Source organism: Miscanthus floridulus, chromosome 14 (assembly GCF_019320115.1).
Source record: "Miscanthus floridulus cultivar M001 chromosome 14, ASM1932011v1, whole genome shotgun sequence".
Lineage (NCBI taxonomy): Eukaryota > Viridiplantae > Streptophyta > Magnoliopsida > Poales > Poaceae > Miscanthus > Miscanthus floridulus.
In genome coordinates this window covers 1372948-1397582 of record NC_089593.1, presented here as the reverse complement: position 1 = coordinate 1397582, position 24635 = coordinate 1372948, and the positions used below count along the sequence as shown (strand labels likewise).

The 24635-nt window shown below is 48.2% G+C and overlaps 1 pseudogene; it reads right to left on the bottom strand.

Moving 5' to 3' along the window:
• LOC136505679 (uncharacterized) overlaps positions 1–24607 on the bottom strand; it is a 48844-nt pseudogene extending 24237 nt beyond the window's left edge.
• Positions 24608–24635: the final 28 nt, after the last annotated feature.

Below are 24635 nucleotides of genomic sequence, written 5' to 3'. Positions count from 1 at the left end.
CATTCGGAACCCAAGCGAATGCTAGAACCAAGTACATAACCTTCGACGTCGTCGATCTATATTACCCATACAATGCCATCTTGGGCAGAGGATTCACAACCAAATTCAACGCAGCCCTGCATATGACTTACCTGTGCATGAAAATACCAGCACTCTATGGTATTATCACAGTCCGAGTCAGCCAGAAAGAAGCAAGAAACATAGAGAAAGCTATCTACAGAGCCCAAACAAACATCAATGCAGTCGAGTCAGCAGATAAAGAACTAGAGCCTCCAGATATGCCCAGAGGAGAAACAGATATAGCAGGTCAAGAAGAGACAAAGCTGATCCCTCAAGAAAGAGTTACTAGATAGAAAAGTAACAATCAGCTCAGAATTGAGCAAGACAGAAGAGGAAGAGCTCATGGAAACTCTAGTAAAAAACAAGGATATCTTCGCCTGGCCAGCCTCCGACCTCCAGGGAGTCAGCAGGGACATCATACAGCACGAACTGGATATCAATGAAAACATGAGACCAAGAAAGCAGAAACGGAGAAAAATGTCAGAGGATAGAATCCTGGCAGCAAAGGCGGAGGTGCAAAAATTGCTAGATGCAAAAGTGATCAGGGAAGTCAAGTATTCAGAATGGCTTGCAAACGTAGTACTGGTACCAAAGAAAAATGGCAAAATGAGAATGTGCATAGATTTCATAGATCTGAATAAAGCTTGCAAAAAAGACCCTTTCCCATTGCCAAGAATAGATGCCTCCGTCGACAAGGCAGCCAGATGCCAGAGGTTCTCTCTCTCGACTATTTCTCTGGGTATCACCAAATCTGTATGAAAAAAGAAGACGAAGACAAGACAAGTTTCACCACTCCATTCGGGACATATTGCTACACCAGAATGCCAGAGGGCCTCAAAAATGCCGGAGCAACCTTTGCTAGAATGACAAAGGAAGTTTTGGGCTCACAACTAGATAGAAACATCATAGCCTACGTCGACGACATAGTGGTCATGAGCAAGAACAAGAATGATCATGTCTCTGACTTACAGGAGACCTTCACCAACCTCAGGACAGCTGGCCTCTGCCTCAACCCAGAGAAATGTATATTTGGAGTCACAAAAGGGAAGATGCTCGGTTATATCATAAGCAGTGAAGGAATCAAAGCGAACCCGGACAAAACCAGAGCAATAATGACAATGGCAGAGCCCAAAAACAAGAAAGAAGTGCAAAAGCTGATGGGAAGAATAGCAGCGCTCAACAGATTCATCTCAAAATCAGCAGAACACAGCCTACCCTTCTTCCAAGCCCTGAGGGGCGGAGGCAACTTTGAATGGGGGTCCAAGCAGTCGGAGGCATTTCATAACCTGAAAGAGTATCTAGCAAACTCACTGATGGTCTCCGTCCCAGAATTGGACAGCCACCTATTACTGTATGTGGCGGCCTCCGACCATGCAGTCAGCGCAGTCTTAGTCCACGAGCTGGAAAAAGAATTAGGCAAAACTCAAAAACCAGTTTATTTCATCTCAGAAGCACTGTCCGGAGCCAAGCTAAACTACACAGAGGTAGAGAAAGTTGCCTACGCAGTGCTGATGGCATCAAGAAAACTAAAGCATTATTTCTAAGCCCACGAAATCTCAGTTCCAGCATCGCTGCCACTACAAGACTTGCTCAGAAACAAAGAAGCCTCCGGTAGAATAGGCAAATGGGCTATAGAGCTATCACAGTTTGGTATCTCGTATGTCCCCAGAATAGCAATCAAATCACAAGCATTAGCTGATTTTGTAGCAGATTGGACACATCCGACAGAGCCCAAGATACAACCAACAACTTAAAACTGGATAGCATTCACGGATGGAGCCTAGGGCCAAGCCGGAGCAGGAGCCTCCGCCATCCTAACGGCACCCTCCAGCGTCAGACTGAAATACGCAGCAAGGCTAGAGTTCAAATCAACAAACAACATAGCAGAATATGAAGGCCTGATCCTAGCGCTCAGTAAAGCAAAGGCCCTAGGGGCAAAAACATTGACAGTCAAAACAGATTCTCAAGTGGTCACTAGCCAAGTAGAGAAAGAATACATAGCAAGAGAGCCAGAACTCATCAAATACCTATCCGTTGTCAGAAATTTGGAGCGGAAATTCGAGGGTTTCACCCTGAAGCACATCCCAAGATCAGAAAATACAGAGGCAGATGAATTGGCAAAGGCTGCGGCAAACAACCTGCCACTGCCACCAAACACCTTTTACCATATCTTGAAGTCTTTGGTAACTGCAGAGACATCTAAGGCGCTAAAGCCCGTACTACACCTACAAAATGAAGATTGGAGAAAGCCGATAACAGAATTCCTAGAAGGCAAAACCACCGAAGAAGATAAAGCAAAAGCAGCAAGAATACATGCCAGGGCAAGAAATTACACAATCATTGATGGTGTACTGTACAAGAAAGGAGTAGTCTAGCCTCTCCTCAAATGCATATCGCAGAGCGAAGGCATAGAGTTGCTTCAAGAAATACACTCAGGAATTTGTAGGTCGCACATTGGCTCTAGAGCTTTATCAGCAAAGGCAATAAGGCAAGGCTTTTATTAGCCAACACACATACAAGACGTAGAGTAGACAGTCAGAACATGCAAAGCATGCCAAACATTCTCTCTATGACAGTCAAAACCATCATCGGAGACCCAGCTTTTACCTCTGATATGGCCGCTGCAAAGATGGGGTATGGACCTGGTCGGCCCATTACCATCGTCCCAAGGAGGAAACAGATTTGCAGTAGTAGCAGTGGAATATTTCACAAGATGGATAGAGGCAAAGCCGCTGACGAAGATAACCTCAGAAACTATCAGAAAATTCTTCTGGCAGAACATCATTTACAGATTTGGTGTACCGAGGATTTTGACAGTAGACAATGGAAAACAATTCGATTCAGAGAACTTCAAAGAATTCTGCAAAAGCATAGGGACAAAATTAGCCTTCGCCTTGGTATACCACCCAGAGTCCAATGGAGCAATGGAAAGAGCAAACAGAATAGTGTTTTCAGCAATATCAAAAACACTGCTGGGCCTACGCAAAGGAAAATGGATAGATGAATTACCTAGAGTTATTTAGTCACACAATACATCCGTCTCAAGAACAACAGGATTCACACCATTCAAACTGCTTTATGGAGAAGAGGCCATGATGCCAGAAGAAATAAAGCACAAAAGGCTCTGCACAACGAGTCAGCTGATGTTGCTAGATGAAGAATATGCAAAAGAAACAATAGAAGCCACAAGACTAGAAGCAGTCGATAACATTGCAAAATATCAGTCCCAAACCAAGAAGTGGAGAGACTCTCAGGTGGTAAGGAAACACATAAAACACGGGGACCTCGTACTCAGGAGAAAACCCAACGCACAACTTGTCGGCAAGTTGCAAACGAAATGGGAAGGCCCATACACAGCAACGGCAGCAGGCCGACCTGGTTCTTTCCACTTGACCGACAGTGAAGGTGTCACGACAACCCACACATGGAATATTGACAGCCTTCACAGATACTACATCTAGGCAATGTACCAAAGGGCAACCTCCGCAAAATATAAGCGGAGGCCCCTCTATGCATTTACCTTAGTTTTTTTTACTTCAATCAAAACAAAATGTAAAAGAGCCTGCACTCTTTTCCTCACAGGGGAACTCCAAGCGAAGGTGAGGTTTTTAACGAGGCAGGCTCAATGTAAAAATCCTCTACAAGTATAAAGAGGTAATTCCCCAAAAGAACGCCTCAAAAAACCCAAAACTGAAAGCGGCCAGCTCTGGCGCCGCAATATTCGGTAAACAAAAATTACAGGTCCTTTCAAAGCGCCAGCCATAGGCAAGGGCAATTTGAAATGACCTCTATGGCCAAAAAGGCCTCTGACCCTTGACAAAGACCTGACCAAAGTCAGGCATCAAGGCAAAAATCTTTGGCCAAAAAGGCCTCCGACCCTTGACAAAGACCTGACCAAAGTCAGGCATCAAGGCAAAAATCTTTGGCCAAAAAGGCCTCCGGCCCTTGACAAAGACATGACCAAAGTCAGGCATCAAGGCAAAAATGTTTGGCCGAAAAGGCCTCCGACCCTCGAAGAAGACCTGACCAAAGTCAGGCATCAAGGCAAAAAATTTTGGCCGAACAGGCCTCCGACCCTCGAAGAAGACCTGAACAAGTTCAGGCGCTAAGGAAAAAACAACCTCGGCTAAACAGGACTCCGACCTTAGCCAAAAAAAATCCTAGCATCAGGGGCAACAAATTTGTGGCACTAGAACCAGGAAAAAGGTCTCCGCCATTCGAAACAGGAAAAACATAAAGTGCCCAACAAAACACTGCCACCACTGCGGCGCCAGGCCTCTTTACTTCAAAAGATCTCAAGGGGAATGAATGATTCTAGAAAAGATACAGGCTATTAAAGCCAAGATACTATCCAACCAACAACGTACAAAAATGTTAACACCCGAAAGCCACCACCCCACTATAAAAATGGATTCCCCCCATGCCCTTAAAAACTCAGTCAGCATAGGGCGCAAGGGGGGAGCAAGGCATAGCACAGGCAAAAGCCATAGCGACAGCCATGGAGACAAGGGTCTCCTTAGACATCCAACTTGGCCATAGATATTGTACGAAAACTCGTAAAATCAGAGGCAACAGTAGATAGTCGGAGGCAGTGGGAAAAGAGATAGGACCTACGGCACGGTGATGAATAGTAGAGGCCTACGGAAGCAGGGGGATATCGCACCAAAGCTCGTAACATCCCCCTGGTGCCGGAGGCCTAACCTGCCATCTCCAAAGGTCAACCATGTCCCACGGGTGTGCAGCGTCGGAGACCCATACCTCCAGACAGCTAAAACACCCAGCTAAAGAAATATCTAGAGTCTCCGCCGTCTACACAAGCTGTGCCAAACCTCCAGTCGGATCAAACAACGACTCGGCAAGCCTCGCCAGGTGGACTTCAAGTACGCCTCCGCCGGTCGAAAAACTACAGAGACTTCTACCCCGGCCATCAAGCGAGCACAGAGAATGAGAAAAAATGGGGCGAAGGTCTTGGCCACCACCTCTGTATCGCACGTGTTCGCCCAAGCAAGGGACAACGGTGTGCGAGCTCGGGACTAGACGAGATATGTAAACTACCACGACGGGCTCAAGCCACTGCACAAACAATCAAGAAAGTGAACCTGTCTTGTATTCCATAAAGCGTCGGGAAACATTCTTACAGGACACCAACTTAAAATAAAATCCTAACTATTGTGGCGGAGGTCCGCGCCAAGCGAGCGCGCGAGTAAACCCAGCGCGCTCGTCGTCTATGTCAAACCTAACTGACTCGAACACGTCGCGCGCAACGCTGCGGGGAAAGGCCAAATGCCAATACTCCCAAAGCTCTCCGCTCACGTAAATACCATCATTGTAGAGAGTCAAAGGCGCAACATCTTGCGCAGGCTCCCAATTCGGAACGTGCGCAAGGTTAAAATTTTCCACAAAACTATTCAGAACAAAATAAACTTTATTCACAAAAGTCCAGCTAGACTGCAAAATACATGCTAAAACAACTAAGTGCTACAAAGAGCCTAGACCTCCGGCGCATCGGCCGTAGCGGAAGTCCCTGGAGCAAAGCCCGCATCAACTGTGGGCGGGCACGGCGCCTGCGGCCTCCAACCACCACCACCACCGCCGATCGTAGATCCCCCCGGAGCGCCACCAGTGGCCGAGGCCCCGACCGCAGTCGCCGAGCAAGGAACTGACGGAGGCCTGCCCGCAAGACTTTTCTACGCATCCTGCAGCATAGGCTAGAGTGTCAGGGTCAAAAGCAACGAAAGCCTTCGCAGGCTCGCAAAAAAAGGGGGGGCGGCTACAAAGATTAAAAATACCTTCGCCCTCTTTGTCGATGCGGGACCCATGGGCTTTCCCACGGAGAAGAGAGAAGAAGACCTAGTCCAACTAGGATTCCCTACATGTAATCCTACTAGAACTAGTTACACGTAATCCTACTAGGATCTCTACTTTGTAACCGACTAGGACTCCCGCCTCTCCTGGACTATATAAAGGAGGGCAGGGGTCCCTAGATCGGTACCTACACATAACCGACAGAACTCACAACCACAACATACCTCACAACACAACAAATAGCGCAGGGCGCAATATACTATCGACACCAGACTGGACATAGGGCGCTGTGACTTTCCGGCGCGCCGAACTAGTATAAATCGTTGTCTCCCTGCGTTTACCATCGAGTTCCTGCAAACGCCGATACCCCTCCGAACAAATCACCGTCCCGGGTACCCCGTGACGGGTTGCCGGTGGTAAAACATCGACAGCTGGCGCGCCAGGTAGGGGTTCTCGGCGCTTTGCGTTCGAGAGCTCGGTGGACCTCAAAATCAAGATTCGTTGCAGCACTCGTCGGCCCTAGTCGACAACTCGCCGTTCTCACGGTCATCATCAGCGTTGTTCGTGGTAATTCGGATTATCACAACAACGATAATCTCCTAGGGAACGCGATGTCTCGTCACGTCTCTCGACTAGCAACAGGACTCCAGAAGTCATGCGGGATGACGACGACCCTATCCTGCTCGAGTTCCAGGCCTCAGCGGCAGTACCGAACAGTATCTGTGCAACCGTCGCCTCCGCGGGTCCAGAGTCTCTGCACAGCACGCCGCAGTCCATCCGAGTCCAATGCATCTCTTAGAAAGCCAGATTTGGATCGGCCAGCATCAACTACGGCAAGAAGTCCTGGCGCTATCCACTTGGATACGAACTCTACTCGGATACGACATGGAAGATAATTCCAAAAATCAACGTATTCATGAAGCTCGAGTGCATGCATATGGGCATTAGGCATACACGTACCATTAAGGCATGTCAGATGACGCAAACAAGCTAGCAATCGAAGCTATTTGCATGCACATATGCACCGGATCGTACAAGCAACTGTCTCACACTGCTGAGTTCAACTATTGGATGGTGCCTGACTCTAATAACTGACTAGTTGGCTACGGTGACCGACTACTCCGCTACTCCGACTACTCTGCTGCGCCGACTACCCCTGTTCCACTATGGCTCCATGTACCCGTTCGATTGCATCAAGCCGTCCAAGCTGTCTGTCTGCTGTTCAGGCTGTCCGGCTACTTTAAGATTGTCCGACTACATCGGCGACTACATCAACTCCGTCCGAGTGCACGAGGTTTCGGGTACTCGACGATGGCTTCTGGGTACTTGACGACGGCTTTCTGGGTACTCGGCGATACGTTTCGGATGCTCGACGAGCCAATCAGCTGGCTGATTTACTTCACCAACATCGGCTACTACGACGCGCCGATCACAACTCGGCCATGAACCAAGCTAAGTGACGCTTTTAATTTTTAAAATACATTTCGGATATTATTCATATGCCTCTGTGGCCATATCACCTTCCCTTAATGACTGTTAATTTACTCGGATAGTAAGCCTTAATTCGTGAAGCTTGTTTTCTCGATTGGATGGTCACGTCAATGAACCTCTGAACCATACGGATGGTCACGTCAAAGAACCTCTGAACCATACGGGTGGTCACGTCAATGAACCTCTGAACCATACGCGAGATTCAAGTGCTTAAACGTAACAGGCTAGTACCCAAGAAATTAACCGACCTAGCAAGGAAAGACACAAAAAAATCATCATACGAGCAAACATAGTGCTCTACAATCATCATGCGAGCAAACATAGTGCTCTAAGTAAAATCATCATGCGAGCAAACATAGTGCTCTAGGTCTTCTCTTAACGGTTGCCGAATTCCTCAGGTAGAACATGCCTTAATCCGTGAAGCTTGTCTACTCACATGGATGGTCACGAACCGAGTGCCAGGCTCACATGGTCACGTCATGAACCTCTGAACCATATGCCAGAGATTCAAGTGCTTAAACGTAACAGGACACTACCTGAGGAATTTGCATGGCCTAGCAAGAGCAAGACGCAAAAAGTTTATATGCATTTTATAATGCTGGGGCCCGCCCCTGATTGATTATCCAAATATGGGACATGCTCCCGACTTCATATCCGGAATATCATTTACAACATTTTTTTATGTTTAACATGCAGGGGAGCTGAGAGCTAGTCCAGAAACAAGCTAGTTTGAACAAAAAAGAACCCCAACAAGGTGCTGCAAGTAACAAGACAAATTCAGAAAGAACCCGGATTAATCAGAAAACAACCCGGATGAGGAATATACAAGTTCAGAAAGAACCCAGATTGATCAGAAAACAACCCGGATGAGGAACATACAAGTTCAGAAAGAACCTGGAATGATCAAAAAACAACTCTGAAGAGGTGCTGCAAGTAACAAGACAAATTCAGAAAGAACCCGGATTGATCAGAAAACAACCCGGATGAGGTACATACAAGTTCAGAAAGAACCCAGAACGATCAGAAAACAACTCTGAAGAGGTGCTGCAAGTAACAAGACAAATTCATAAAGAACCCGGATTGATCAGAAAACAACCCGGATGAGGTACATACAAGTTCAGAAAGAACCCGGAACGATCAAAAAACAACCCCGAAGAGGTGCTGCAAGTAACAAGACAAATTCAGAAATAACCCGGATTGATCAGAAAACAACCCGGATGAGGTACATACAAGTTCAGAAAGAACCAGAGAAGTCCAGAAACAACCTGGATGAATAAAAAACAACTCGGAAGAGCATCACGGCTTAGTCAAACACTAAGCTCGGGAGCTCGGCATTCGCTTCAACTACGCCCGGGGGCTCGGATTCAAGGACGAAAGACCAAGAATACAAGTACTCAAGACTACAACAACGACAACACATCAAGACCCTTCATCCGATTTCTATTCTAAAGAAAAGTACTCGGAGAAGGCTCGGGGGTTGCGGGATAAATAACCCCAGAATTTTTTGAAGACAAGAATCTAGACCCTCCAACCTTTGCAAGCAAAAGCAAGAGGCTCGGGGGCTACACTCGGTGAGTGCAATTTTTACGAAAAATTGCACCCACCCAAAAAGAACTCAGAGCAACCAAGAAGACTAAAGGGACCCTCTGGCTTCTTGTCCCAACAAGCAAGAGGCTCAGGGGCTACACTCACTGAGTGCACTTTTGTCCAAAAGTGCACATCAGCCGGAGAAAAGACAAAGAAGACCATCTCAAGATTTTACTTCAAGAAAGAACCCGGAACAAGTCTACAACAACCCAGCCCTTGAAGCTCAATCATGAAATGCTCGGGGGCTTGTCGATGCGGGACCCATGGGGTTTCCCACGGAGAAGAGAGAAGAAGACCTAGTCCAACTAGGATTCCCTACATGTAATCCTACTAGAACTAGTTACACGTAATCCTACTAGGATCTCTACTTTGTAACCGACTAGGACTCCCGCCTCTCCTGGACTATATAAAGGAGGGCAGGGGTCCCTAGATCGGCACCTACACATAACCGACAGAACTCACAACCACAACATACCTCACAACACAACAAATAGCGCAGGGCGCAATATACTATCGACACTAGACTAGACGTAGGGCGCCGTGACTTTCCGGCGCGCCGAACCAGTATAAATCGTTGTCTCCCTGCGTTTACCATCGAGTTCCTGCAAACGCCGATACCCCTCCGAATAAATCACCGTCCCGGGTACCCCGTGACGGGTTGCCGGTGGTAAAACATCGACACTCTTGTCCTCCGCCAGTTTCCGGGCAGCAGATCTCCCAAATGGAGCCCAAAAGTGCGCAATGAAATTTCTCAAGGTTTTTCGCAAACCAAGAGAAGTCTCACCGAGCTCCTCTAGACCAGGCAGCGCTCCCTCTAGAATACTCTCGGTATGCGTACACCCACCATGTGCCAAAAGTTTGGCATAATTTGCCACTCCCGCTAGCGCCCCATGGTCCGCGCAGCCATTGATCAGACCAGGGAGCTTCGCAAGGTGACGCTTTAGCCAGGAGGCGAGGGCGTACGCACTGTCTTCCTCCGGAGGAGCGGAGGTTTCGCCTCCGAGCTCTGCGACGGTGGCCTGGTAGTTGCCAACGGTTGCAGCGAGGACTCCCTTGACCGAGTCCAAATGCTTCGTCGTCAAAGACAGCTGCTCCCTCACCGCTACTGCTGACTCTTTTTCAGAGGCAAGCTCCCGCCGAAGACCCTCGGCTAGCTCATTCGCCCTACGGGCCTGCTCGACGGACAAAACCTCTGCATCCTGGGCCTTGGCGAGATCGGCCCTCAAGCCATCCTTTTCTCGCTCCTCCTCCACCACAGACCGGCGGAGAGCTGTAAGAGAGTCGGACAGACCCCCTTTTTCACCTTCCAGGCGCTCGATTTCCGCCTTGAGCGCTTCGATTGCAGCGTCTCGGTCAGAGACCTCGCGGGTACAGCGCTCTTCCATAACAACGCCCCTGTGGTACCCCTGCGACCAGAGAGACAGCAGAATCAAAAACAAGTCTAGAAGCGAGCATACACAAAAAAATAAAGAAAAGGAAAGAGGCAAAACCACCGGAGACGCACCAGGCTCTGGTGTTCTAGATGAACACAGAGAAGTTGGAAGAAATCCATGTCCCTCAGACACTGCTTGAAGCGATCTGTTCAAAGAAGAACAAACAAACACAAAACGATAAGGTGAGAAAAGCAAATCTCACGTTAAACACACCAACAGCCAAAGACCACCTCTGACGTCCCCAAGAATAGCAAGATAACACTCCTCCCAACCTGAGATAGAGGTGTCGGAGGAGCCTACGTAAAAAAACAACAACAACAACAGCTCAGGTCAGAGGGCAGATCAGAAACTAGCAACAACAACAGGCCAAATGATGATCAAAATAAACATTCTATACTCACTCGGACCTGGCGTCGTCAGCCCCGGCTGCCCCGGACCAAACCTAGCGCCGACAGCGGCTGCTCGCTCCTCCGGGTGAGGAGCCCAGCCATGACATCACCTGCAAAGCAACACATACACAGTATTAGCACTTGGCACAATACGTAAAGGAATGAACCGGGCGAAGACAATAAACACAAAAATGTACACCAAACTGACTTACTCATAAAAAGCCCAGGCTAGGCAGCTTGCCGCGCCCACTGAGCAGAAGTCTCCGCCATATCATGTGGCGAAGGCCCAAAGGGCCGGATCTCCTTGGCCGGCGGTTCAGCGGGCGGAGGGCTCGAAGAAGGCCGAGTCACCGAGGCCTGCTCAGCAAGCGCGGCCTCCACCTGCTCGACGTCGGCCGCCGGCACGAGCGAAGGCACGACAGTGGCAGGGGACGGAGGAGCATGCTGCGGGATGACCTCCGTGTCCTCTTCAGAGCTCGAGCACAGTCTGCCAAGAATGTTGGGCATAGGCTCGACGGCGCTACCTTCCGACTGATCGCCGACACTCACAGCACCATGCGAGGAGCGCTCAGGGGCAGCGCTGGCCTCCGGGTGCCCAGCACCACTCACAGCGCCGCTCGTAGGGCACACCGGAGCTAAAGAAGAGCCACGGTCACCTCCACTCGCAACCCGCGCGTCAACAGACGGGACGGAGGAGCTCTCAACGTCTTCACTGCCGGCGGAGGCAACGCCCGCACTACCAGCAGAAGACAAGGCCGGCGCAATCAACGGAGCACCGCTCTTCTTCTTTTTTGCAGGCGCCCGAGAGCCGACGGCGCCCTTCCTCTTCTTAGACTCGGCCTCCGCCGTAACATTCTTCGCGAAGGCTTTCTTCTTCTTCTTTTCAATTGAAGCCAGGACCTCGGCGGGAACCTCGCGCTCCCGGTAAACGATCCCAACCTCCTCAAAAACTCGATTGAGCCGCGGCATGGTGCTTGCCACGGCCATCCGAGACGTGTACTCACGCTCAGAAATCTTGCCAACCAACCCTATGGCGGCTTCTCACATGCACAAGGCCAACAAACCTCTCTTTCACAATTCCGCATTTGTCAACATACCTGAAGACCACTGCCATCTGTTCTTTACAGGAAACATCCCTTGACTCATCAACTAGCAAGCAAAACACATCATCCCCAAGTTCTTCAAGAATAGATTATAGGATTTCTTTTGCAAAGCACTCTACAATGTCCGTCTAGATTTCATGAGCCACCATACAACTATTACCTGCAAGACCCACTGCCTTCGCCAAATTAGGATCATGCTCTCCTAAGCAATCAAAAACCTCAAAAATTCCCTTTGTTCAAAGACTCCTTCGACTCATCATGGCCACGAAAAGGCAAGCCTTGCTTCAATTGTAGCCTAGCGGTATCAATGGATCCATTCAATCTAGTAAAATAAGCCCTCTTAGATGCTTCACTCTGCTGATGCAAAACAACATCTATGTGCTGACTTCTCTGTAACAAATCATCACACTTCTTCATAGCAATAAAGCGTGATCCATCAACATTGCCAACATGTATCATTAGCCTCTCTTTTCTGTGATAACCATTCCAACCCTCAGCAACAAATACTTTATATCCTGCATCCTTCTTTTCTCTGAACAAGAAACAACAAAAACAATATGCTCTATTTTTTTATTCACTATATTCAAGCCAACTTCCAAACTCATCAAACCATTCCGGCTGAAACCTTCTTGGATTGTCTTTTTCCCCAATCTGTGTAGAGGGAAAATTGCACGTGTGTGGTTGGCACGGCCCATTCTCCAAATATTTCCTTCTCACCCTCTCTCTAAGATTAGAATGGTAAGAATTAATTTTCTTTCTTAAGCCTGGGTCATATTTGATTTCCTCTTCCCAGTTAATATCATCTGGACACTGTCTGGTGCTTTTCTTTTGAAAAACCTTTCCATTTTTTTCCTAGCATCCACAAGAATACATAAATTTTAGTTACTTTGATTGTTTTCATAAATACCAAATATCACAAAAAGAACAAAAAATCCTAACCTTAGAATCTAGACAAATTGCCACAAAATTGAAATCACTCTATGACGAGATTGATGGAAACAGAAACTATAAAAGGATGGAGAATATTTGAACTTGCTTACTTTGTAAAAGATGAACATAGAAGAGGAGAGTGGAGAGAGGTGGGTGGAGTGTGCTGCTGCTGCCTCCTGCGGTCCCGGTCCTGCCTGTTGTGTAGTGCGCTCGGCGCTCGAGTGCGGCGCTACTGGTGGCTGTTGCAGACTGCCGCCGTACCGCGGTCGTCGGCTACTCGGCTAGCCGGCCACCCGCCACGACGCCATCACTCCATCAGAGAAGGTGAGAAGGCGAAGGGGAACGGGAGAGAAGGCCGCAGGATAGGAGGCGTGCAGTCGAAGACTCGCGACGCGAACGAAGCGTTACTGGCTTCCTGCGTGCGTGTGGACGGCCGGCCAGGAAGTCTGGAACTGATGTTGGGCTGCCTATTTCGATTGTGGGCTCTCATAACCTGGGCTGTGGGTGCAAGTATTTGGGCCATGTGGGTGCGAATACAGTAAAAATTTGTATACTACAAAGAAAATCGTATTTCGACTTGGGTGCGGTCGCACCCAGTCGCGACAACATGGATCCGCCCGTGCTTCCCGCACCCGGTGCTTGCACGGCGCCCCAACAACTCCCGTTTCACGCGCCTAGGACCGCCCGCGCCGTGCCCCTATCTCTATCCCCCTCTGCTTCCCACGTGCATGCATGGTGCCATAGCAACTACACCAGGCGGCTATAGGTGGATTCTGTTGCAACATGTGCAACCCTAAATCTACTTTTACAGCACCCAGATGAAACACTTGCAACATACATTCAAAACAGGTGAAACATTTGCAAGATACATCCAAAACACTTGAAAAACACGCATGTAGCCGTTGCAAAACATATGCAACATCTAGATGAAACACTTGCAACATACGTATGAAACACCAGAAACACTTGAAAACATACCCTTGCAACATGCATGTATATGCAACATCCAGATCTACTTTTACAACATCCAGATGAAACACTTGAGGCTTTGTTTGGATGTAGTCAGATTCGAATCAATTCACATGTGTTGAGGTGGATTGAAGTAGAACTTGAACTAAATTCCACCCTAACACATGTGGCTCGAGGTGAATTCGATAACATCCAAACAAGGTCTGAAACTCTTGAAAAACTTGAAAACATATGCTTGCAACATGCGTATATTGTCATTGTAACATATGAAACATCTCAGATATATTTTTGCAACATCCAGATGAAACACTTGAAACATGTCTGAAACGTCTGAAACACTTGAAACACGGTGTCGCCGACGGCCACGGCCTACCTGGTGGGGAAGTGTGGTAGCCAGCAAGCTCGGGTTATGGGACGTCGCTCAGCACGCTCAAACCCGTCGCGTGGCCCATCGCTCCTCCTGCCATTGTCCGATGCCTGCTCGTGGCCCCGATGCGAATGCGAGTAGGGAAAATTTTTAGAGGTAGAAGAATTATAGAGGTGAGCACGCCTGTTGGACCTGTCCGCTGCACATGCCTAGTAAGGCAGCGTGCGGATGGGACGGACGACCGCGTGCCAGCATTTGCGTTGCTCCATGGATTTGGCTTGTGCATGCAGTTGTGCGATCCGTGTTTTAGTTTTCAGAATCCGCGGCTGTTGCCTGAGTTTGACTGTGCAAGACAGCCATCATGCTATCGATCGGAGTGGGCAGCCAAACTCTTGTCCGCGGTTCCTTATTTAAAAAAGAAGTAAAATTCACTTAAACTTAGCCGTCGGTGTCATCGCGGTCTCCGAACTTTTAAAGTGATATCTAAGGATACCTAAACTTGGTCAACAGTGTAATCGATATCCCGGTCATGAACTTTTAAAGTGTTCATCGTTGGTCCCTAACTTAGCTAGTGGTGTCATTTTAGACCCTAAACTTGGTTTCGAGTCTCATCCGAGTCCAAACAGGGCCTTAACCCACCACTAAATACGCGACACACTGATTTTTTTTAAAATAATTCATATTTTTTTCACATGAACTCAGATGAAGACAAACTTTATATCAAAATTGTAGCCCTCGACGGGATCTACAACTTTGTTGTTGAAACGTTTTTGAATTAAAACTGTTTAGGGTCACAGATTTCGAAATTTAAAATTTGAAATTATCCAACAATCTTGGATGTTGATAATGCCTATACGAAAGTTATAGTTCTCAATACGATCTACAAATTTGTAGTTAAAAAGTTTTTTATTTAATGTTGTTTAGTGTCCCAAATATGTGTTCTAAGTTTATAGATTTTGAATTTTACTGTCGGCCAAGTTTAAGGACCGACAGTGAATTTTACTCTTTAAAAAGCATCATTATTTGCATGTTAGTCAAGCTTTCTGAAATTTGATTACCCATAGATAATCCACTCCCACTGACCCACTCCCCGTGCCCTCACCTCGCCATCTCTATTGGATAAATAAAGAAAAAGAATTACCCATATATATCCATCCCGAAAATTACATGTCGCAGACATCGACTCCAGTTAGTAATGCAGCGTGACGTCTACTCCTCTCCTAACGGGAAGCTTATTTTTGCCTTTAAGGGCATGTGACCCATGTACATGAACCGTTGGAGGGTAACAATTTAAGGTCCTTCATGCTTATCAATGCTGGTATGCTGCGTACGCCATAGATAGCACCAGAACTACAAAGCTAGCGAGATCATAGCCGCAATTAAAACGTGGAATTGGGCCGATTCTCCCCCTTTGCAATGCGCGCCGATCACGACGCGCGCACATCCCCGTTGCTCCCTGCGCCGAGCCACCTCTTGTGTGCCATATCCTACCTCGCCGCCAAAGCCTGTTGCCGCCCGCGAATATAATTGAACTCACACACGCGGAGACTCGCCACGTCGAGAGGAACTCGACCGAGAGCAGGACCGAATCGCGTACGCGCCGCCGCTGCACGCCACACGATAGACGTCGTCGAAAGAAATATTTGTCGGACCTCCTACAGCTAGCGTGATGGCCGGGACGACCGGCTATTGCCTTTCATGGCATGCTAATACCTACGGGCACATGCCTCCCTCAGCTCGCTGGCTCGCTCGTCCATGCATGCATACGCGCACAGGCCGGCACAGAAGCAAGGCGTAGGATCGTACGTTCAGGTCCATTGGATTGGGAGTATTGTTCTTTGCATCGTACGTACCGTACGTAACAAATTAACTAACTAGGCTAACTGCTGGTCGGTCGTAGCGCCGCGCTCCCATGCAGTGGCGGAGCCAGAAGTTTTTCAGATTCTCGTTGTGCAAAGATATTTGCCTAGCAAATTATAACACTTTTCTTTGATATATAGGAATTTTCCTTTTCAAGTTTACTGAGGAGCCCGGCCAGCCGCCCGGGGTGGCCGGGCGGTGGCTCCGCCACTGGCCCCATGCAGCATGATCGCCTTGTTGTACCATGCATCGAACAGGATAGGCATGGAGAATTAGGGTCTGTTTGGTAGGGCTCTTCCTCGGTTCTGGCTCCCCCTCCCACGGAGAAGCCCCGCCAAACATTTTTCTAAAGGAGTCGTTTTTCAGTAAAAAGCAGATAAGCCAGAGCCATTGTTGGCTCCTCTGGAGGAGCCCCTCGAGAGCAGCCGTGCCCAACACCCTTAGTCTGCCTACCTAGTGTTATATATGTCCATCTAATAAGTCCCTCTTGGGCTGGGTTGTGTGAACAGAGGTTGAACCAAATCCTGTTCCTGTCAGACCTGCCCTCTTCATCACACACTCACACTCGCTCCACACTTCACTTACCACACACCAGCAGCCCATCACCCAGTCTCTCTGAGTCTCTGTCCTGCTGTAATGCAATGGCTGCTCCTCGCCTCGCCTCCCGGACGCTTCTTTCTAGGCCTGCGGACCGGCCTAACAGGTCTCCTGCCATCTACCTTCGTTCATTTACTAATAAAAAAATACACAGCGACATTTCCTCATCTCGCATCGACTGTCGCAACGTTATCCACAGCCATAGGTGCTTCCACCGTACTGCCCGCCCACACCCCTGCTCTGCTCTGCTTTGCCATCGACGGTCACCCTGCAGTGCCTCTGCTCCTACCGCTTGCTCCACCGCCCGCCTCGCCTGACGACGCGGAAACTGCACTGCGGCCGCCAGCTGGCCACTGAGGTCGCTGCGCGCGTGTTCGCGACTGACAATGCCGACAGGCGCCGCCAGCACAAGGAGAAGCGTAGGGCCCCAGCACGGAAGCCCTCTGATAATGATCATTCCATTATACTAGTAGAGAAATGGGTTGCAGTCCTGGTTGGAAACTGGCTTTAGTCCCGGTTTCCCAACCGGGACTACGAATCCAGGACTAAAGGTCCTGGCCTTTAGTCCCAGGTCACATAACCGGGACTAAAGGTCCATCCTCAGGAGAAAAATAAACGAAATTGTAGGGAGACCTCTCTTGCGATGTGTGATATTCGAACCCAAGACCTATTTCCTCGCGCATAAACTCCTTACCAATTCAGTTGTACACCACATGTGACAGGGTCCTGGACACTCTCCTTTTGAATTGACCTGTGAGGTACCTTTAGTTCCAGGTGGGAGACCTTTAATCCGGGTTGGTGATACCAACCGGGACTAAAAGGTCACCCTTTAGTCCCGGTTGGTATTACCAATCGAGACTACAGGTTGAAGAACCTTTAGTCTGGGTTGGTAACACCAACCGAGACTAAAGGTGGCCTACTGCGAAAGCGTGCTAGGATAGGGGCCTTTAGTCCCTGTTGGTAGCTCCAACCAGGACTAATTCTTCCTTTACTTTCGGGCGTAAAAAATACCGAGACTAAAGCCTAAAATAAAAATGGATGAAATATCATTTCTCTACTAGTACAGAAGCCTCGTGTTGTCGTAGCAGATAATGTCCATGTCCACGTGTGACATGAGATAGATACTAAAGGAGATCATGCACCCGGTAATGATCACTCCATTATATTTAGCCCTTGTTTAGTTCGCGAAAAGTTTTCCCAAAAAGTGCTACAGTACCCGTCACATCGAATCTTGCGGTACGTGCATGGAGTATTAAATGTAGACGAAAATAAAAACTAATTGCACAGTTTGGTTGGAAATTGCGAGACGAACGTTTTGAGCCTAATTAGTACATGATTGGACACTAATTGCCAAATAAAAACGAAAGTGCTACAGTAGCCAAATTTCGCACTTTTCGCGAACTAAACACGCGCTTAGCACCTTCCATTTACACCACTGTGTCGCTGTCGTCGTGTACCTCGATCGTACGTGTGTGTAGCAGGCTAGCAGAGCAGCCCTCAATGTCCTTGGGTTTGCTGGCTCTCTGTTTTCATCTACTACTGAAATAGCCGCGTTTCAGCATCATAGTGTCCCCTTGGCATAATTTGCAAAGAAAAATAACACACGTCTTCTTGCTTGCCCGGCCCGTATCAAATCATCGGTGCACATGAACATAAGCAAGAAAAACATAGAAACAGGACAAAAGAAGATGCCATGATTCAACAAAGTTATACCGGCCTTAACACAGGAAAAACCGTTCACACAGGGCATTATGAAAACAGATTACATTAAGGCCGTCAATACCGGTTCAGATGAAGATGTTAAGAATGCGATCCTAAATTTATTTAACCGTTGTTTTTCTTCAGCATGCTCCTGCACAAAAGGATAATTCACCATGCACTGCAGGGAATGTAACTTGATCATCGGCAATACCACAGACCAACAAAAATTCAACTGATGAAACTAAGAAATCAAGATAACAGACTTCACCAGGAACAAAAAAAAAAATGAAGCGGATTGAGTCATCAGTTACCTGGGAGCAGCAGCCTAGATTCGACCAACCTCGGCAGCCAGCCCCCGAGTTCCTGCCACGGGGCGGGGCCAGGTGTGGGAGGATATGGAGCTGCAACACCAGGCCAGGGGCTAGCCGGCGAAACAAGAAAACTGGCAGCAACGGCCAGCGGGTACACCAGGCGGGTAAAAAAATCGATGGCAAACCTCGGGTGGGTGACCTAAGGCAACGTCAGACACAACGTGTTTTTGACTGGGTCCATTTGTAAGGTTCGTGTTGAAAAAATTAGAAGTGTTAGGTCATATTTTATAGCGTATAAGTATATCTAAGGGATAAAAATTTAAGTGGGCAGGAGACGTTAGGACAAGAGTCTATTTTCAATTCATCGGCTCTTTTACAGCCGTATGTATGTAATTACGAAACAGAAGTTCGGCCTGTTCGCTGGTTGGTTTCTGGGCTGGCTGGTGCTGGTTTATTGTGAGAGAAAAACACTGTTAGCTGGCTGGTTTAGGCTGGTTGAAACCAATAAGCGAACAGGCTGATTGAGTGAAGAAGGAAGGACACAATCTCTACCAATAAATACTACTGCATCAAAATTGATCTTTTTTTAATCTATCGTGCTACTACTTATTATCATATAGTTGTTCTCGCTTGTTGCATACAAAACGGTCCACACGTACTTTGCATCACGATTTAAGGAGATGGCGCTGGTGGGCATTTGGGCCTGCATGTCACACAGATGGACCTGCACTCTTGCAATGTCAAGTGGCAATACCCTTTCCGAGAAGCATCCGGACAGCAGTAGCTGGTGGTCCCGTCCACCGGATCATATCGAAGCAGCGGTGGACCCAGAAAATATTTTAGAGGGCTAAACAACATTGTTGTTCGATCTTAAGTCTTAGCCCCCCTATATTATAGAACTTTGCCTAAAAATCTAAAAATCCATGGAGACTCCACAGGGGTTCCACTGATGCGGCGTGGGTAGGGGGGCTTGAGTGCCCCCCCCCCCCCCCCCCCCCCACCGTTGTGTCCACCCCTGTATCGAAGTGATAGCAGTGCTTGGTGACACAAAAGTCGAGGACAAGCTTTCTCTCATCTGATGATGTAGAGTTGATGCTAGCCGCCGTGATAGAACTCTTGGAATTAATCCATCAGCTGATGACGGCATACAGTGTTCGAAGTGTGGATGGCAACAGGGCGGGTTTGAATCGGGTGGAGTGTCTGGGCACCCAAAACCAAAACCAGAGCCTAAAACCCGAAACCACCCCAAACAACAATTCAGGTTCAAATCCATCCCTGAAACCGAAACCCGCGGATCCCCGAAACCCGACGGATAATCTGAAACCCAGAAAATTCGAGATCTAGGGAAGGGATGCGCCAGTGCCGCCGCCCTCTCGCTCCTTCGCTAGGCCGCGTGCCTCCCCTGCACCGCCCGCTCTCGAGCCGCCAGCCGCCGAGGGCAGAGCGCCACCAGGGACCCGCCGACTGGACCTCTACTGTGAGCGCCCGTGCCGTGTGCGCCCACGCCGGCGGATGCAGGAACAGGGCCGAGGAGGCCGCACGCCGCCAGAGAGAGAGAGAGATGTCGCGAACGGGGTGCGGGGAAGGCCGGCGAGGTCGCGGACGGGGTGCGGGGAAGGTGGGCGAGGTCGCGCCGTCGCGAACCGGCGAGGATGCCCGTCAGGGCGTCGAGTGGTGCGGGCGTGCGGCCGCCGTGCGACGGTGCGGGGCTCCTGGCCTGGGTGTGGACGAGGGATTGAGGGTTAGCCAGGCACTGAGCAACAAGGATTTCAGGCTTATATAATAGGGTTCTTAGTTGGGCTTCTAGTGGGCTCAATATTTCGGGGCCCCGAATGAAGCTCCACGGATGAAATTATGGATCAGCCCCAAAACCGCGGTATTTCGGGTATCCGAACCCGCAAATCTGTGGGCGAAAACTAGAAACCGAAAACCGTGGACCTGAAACCCGCGGATATCCGCCCCGAACCCGATCCACTGCCATTATTAGTTCGAAGATCATTACTGTATGTATAATAGAAGCATCAGATCGCCCCTAATACATATAATATAAATTAAAAATTCAACAATACAAAGGAGTACCTACATTGTGCTTGCATTGCTAGGGGCCCGACAAGCATACCGCACAAGAACATGGTCATCATCATGCTATCGCGCTTGCGCCTCATGTTAGATACCTTGATTTACGATAACGTTTGCACCAATTTACGATAACATGAATAAGCATTTACGATACTCGTGTTATTACAACTCACGGTGATATTTACGATAATGTTATAGTAAATCACTTAGTAAGGAGTTACTGTAATCTCGTAAATTAGCATGGTAATTATCGTAACTCAAAGTGGCCACAGAATAAGTTATTCTATGACCACATATATATATATATATATATATATATATATATATATATATATATATATATATATATATATATATATATATATATATATATATATATATATGTGTGTGTGTGTGTGTGTGGTAGAACGTGCTGCATGTTGAATATCCTGTAGCATATAGCATAACCATATACGGCAACACATGTATAGCTGCCGTATATGAGTGATTCTAATAACAGTGATTGATTGATTGATAATCTACCACAGTCTCGTGCTTTTCTTTGAAAACTCTCTCCATGTGTATTGTAGCCGTGGCAAGGATATTCAAATTATGAAATACTTCGTTTCCTTTTCCTGAGGTAGTGTCTCATTTTTTTTGTAGAATTTTATTTTATTTTTTGATAAATTTTAAAACCTCGGAAAGTTATTTGTTTGGGACGAAGAGAGTATATAAATAATCAGAAACTCATCAACCTAACCATAGAATCTGGACAAGGACAAACAACCAAGAACCACACTGAAAATTGAAAGAGTTAAGAGAATCACTTAGACAACGCACGGAAAGTCAACGCTTAGATTGATGGAAATTGAAAGAGTTAAGAGAATCTTCGAAATTTCTTATTGATTTTGTCTTGTGATCGATGATGAGCAAAAGGGATCACTTGGATGCCTCGGCTCCTACGCGGTGATCACTTAGACAACAGAGCCACGTGAGCGGTGCACAGCCGGCGGCGGGCAAGGCGCTAGTATGTGAAGCGTTGACAGCGTCAGAGCGTCGCGGACAATGCGACTGTGCACGGATTTATTTTGTGCGTGGGTGTGTGCAAATAGGGTAGAAATCTAAGAGCATCTCCAAGAGTTCCCTATTTTTTTATCCTAAAATCTTGTAGTTTTACAACTTCTAAAAAGATATTGGGAGGAAAAAAGAAGACTATCTCTAAGAGTTTCTAATAAATGGTTTCTATGATATTGGGCGCGCTGAACCCTTTCTCACGCCACGACCTCCTTGCCGCCGCCGCAACTTGCTAGCTCCCAGCCGGCCATCTAGTAGGAGCAGCAGCTAGCCATCAGCAGAGCAGCAGCAGAGAGTAGGAACCATCAGCTGCAGACATGTACGCATAAGCAGCCGGCCAGTAGCAGTTCAGTACCATCAGCAGCCATCAGCAGAGCACAGACGAAGAAAAAAAAAAGTTGCTGCCTGCCGGCCACCAAGACAAGCTAGCCGCAGACGAAGAAACCAAATTCACAGAACACAGGGGCTGGCAGAGAGGCAGGCGGCCAGGGCGTGGCACAGAGACACAGCACGCGGCAAGGGCATCGCACAGAGAGACAGCACGCGGCAAATCCCGGCGGCGGCGGCCAATCCCAGAGGCGGCGGCGTGGATAAGAACAACGAACGGCAAAATACCATAATAGAGTAGATCGATGGAGTTTTTACCTCTTCCTTGGTCGGCGGCAAGCGAATATCCTCTGCTCTCGACGAAGAACGATGGCGCGACGACGGAAACCGCGGCAAAGGAAGGGCGCGGGAAGGAAGAAAACGTCGCGACCTTTGCGCCACTGAGGATACGCGCGAATCCACGGCGTGTAAAGTTACGCGGATGAGGGGATTTTTCCCAACTCCTAAAATATTAGGAGATTGTATTAGGAGTTGTTGGAGAGGAATTTTTTCACATCTTTCTAAAAACCAAGGATTAGGGAGAGGTTTAGGAAACTCTTGGACATGCTCTAAGGTTTCTTAAATATTTATTAATCCTTTTTAGAAACTAATTCTAAAAACAACACTATTTTTTTTAAACAAACCACTGCGGTGCCAGCCCGCCTAGCGTGGCAGGTCAACAACCGGATGACCAGCTGATGTGGCCTCCCTGTCACGCCACCGACTCTGGCGCGGCACCTGCCGCTCCGTGCCACCCTGCTTGGCCCATCAATCCACCGAAAGAAGTAGCACCTCTCCTCGCGCTAATAAAGTAAATGCCACCATCATAACAGGAATTTCAAAGGAACTATCAAATACAACATAATGAACTCTTTACAGATGTGCAGAAGGCTTGGGCAGCAGTATCAGAATGTCTAGATTCAAACACGTGGTTATTCACACACAAAAAGATTCAAACAAGTGGTGGGCCTTGTGTTTTTGTCTCTTTCACGGGCTCGGATGCGACATCCGGGAATTCACATCTGAAGACTCCACTATGGGCTACGACTCTATAACCATTTCAACCTCTCTTCAACCATACAAATCATGCTAAATATGTTTTTTCCTCCATAATTTTTGTCTCAAACACGACCCTAACCTCGCGGGCCCTCCACGCCATGAGGCTGCCAGCCGTCGGTGTGGCGACTGCATGCTGCGTCGCGCATACACTGCCTGTCGGGGAATGCGCATGGCCTGACCATGTGAGCGGCGACCTGAGCAGCTCATGGGTGGGGTGCGAAGGGAAGGGGATTGCAGAGCATGGTGGCGTATAACCATCACAACAGTAACAGCGGTGGCGGCGGCGCGCTAGGGCTTTGACGGCTCAGGGAGGAGGCAACCTTGGGGAGGCAGACGCGAGTTGGGTTCTGGAAGAGCCCGAGAAAGAAGAAAATTGGCAGCAACGGGTACACCAGGCAGGTAATAAATCGGTGGAAAAATCTCAGGTGGGTGACCGAAGGCAATGGCTGACACACATGTATACAGACGTGTTTCTGACCGGGTCCATTTGTCGGTTCGCATTGGAAGATTTAGATGTGTTAGGTCAGATTTTATAGTATATATCTAAGAGGTAAGAATTTAAGCGGGTAGGAGACATTAGGGTGAGAGACAATTTTGAATTCCTTTGTGAAAGTCTAGTTTGGTTTTAGATAATTGATGAAACCTATGCACTAACCTTTGTCATGAGTTATGATATGAGCTAGGTTGGTGCAATCCAAGTATGGAGCATGGTGGCACTCAAGAGATGGTTATGATCACATGAAATCATGAGATGGCCACATGTGACGATGATCAAGTGCTCAACTTGGAAAAGAAGAAAGAGAAAAACAAAACCCTATGGAGATCAAGGCAAAGATATAAATAGGGGTTTTGTTTTGGTGATCAAGACACTATAGAGAGTGTGATCATATATAGGGTAGATGTTCGTACTATTAAGAGGGGTTCTGAACTAGACAATTCGGTTATCTAGTGCCACTGGGTGTTGGACTTCATGCATTGCATTTAGGCCTAGTGCACTTTGGAGAGCAAGCGAAAATATTTATCGAAAATGTTTTGAGAAATGCTAACGTGGCTCTAACATGTTTTGAGAAAACACTTTGAGAGTTAGCATCGCTTGCGGGGAGTAGCCCGAGTTGACGTGGATCGAAACGTGAAAAAGTTTGCAACTTGGTGAGCTAGTGGAGATGCCTGGGTGACACCGCCACCCTTTATCCAGTGCATCGCCACCCCTGTGGCGGTGCCCGCCTAACCATGGCCGAGAGAAGCAACTTCGAGGTGGTCACCACCCTACCGGTGTACACCGCCACTGGCACGGCGGTGCACCACCGTAGGGCATCCGGTGTCACCACCACTTTTTGGCAAAGAACAAAGTTAACCTCGGAGTCACCGCCACGGTCACCGTCATGGTGACGGCGGTGCACCGCCCCTTTTCTCCAAAGATGAGCGCAAGCGAAGGGGGCACCGCCATGGTTGCCGCCATGGGTGCGGCGGTGCAC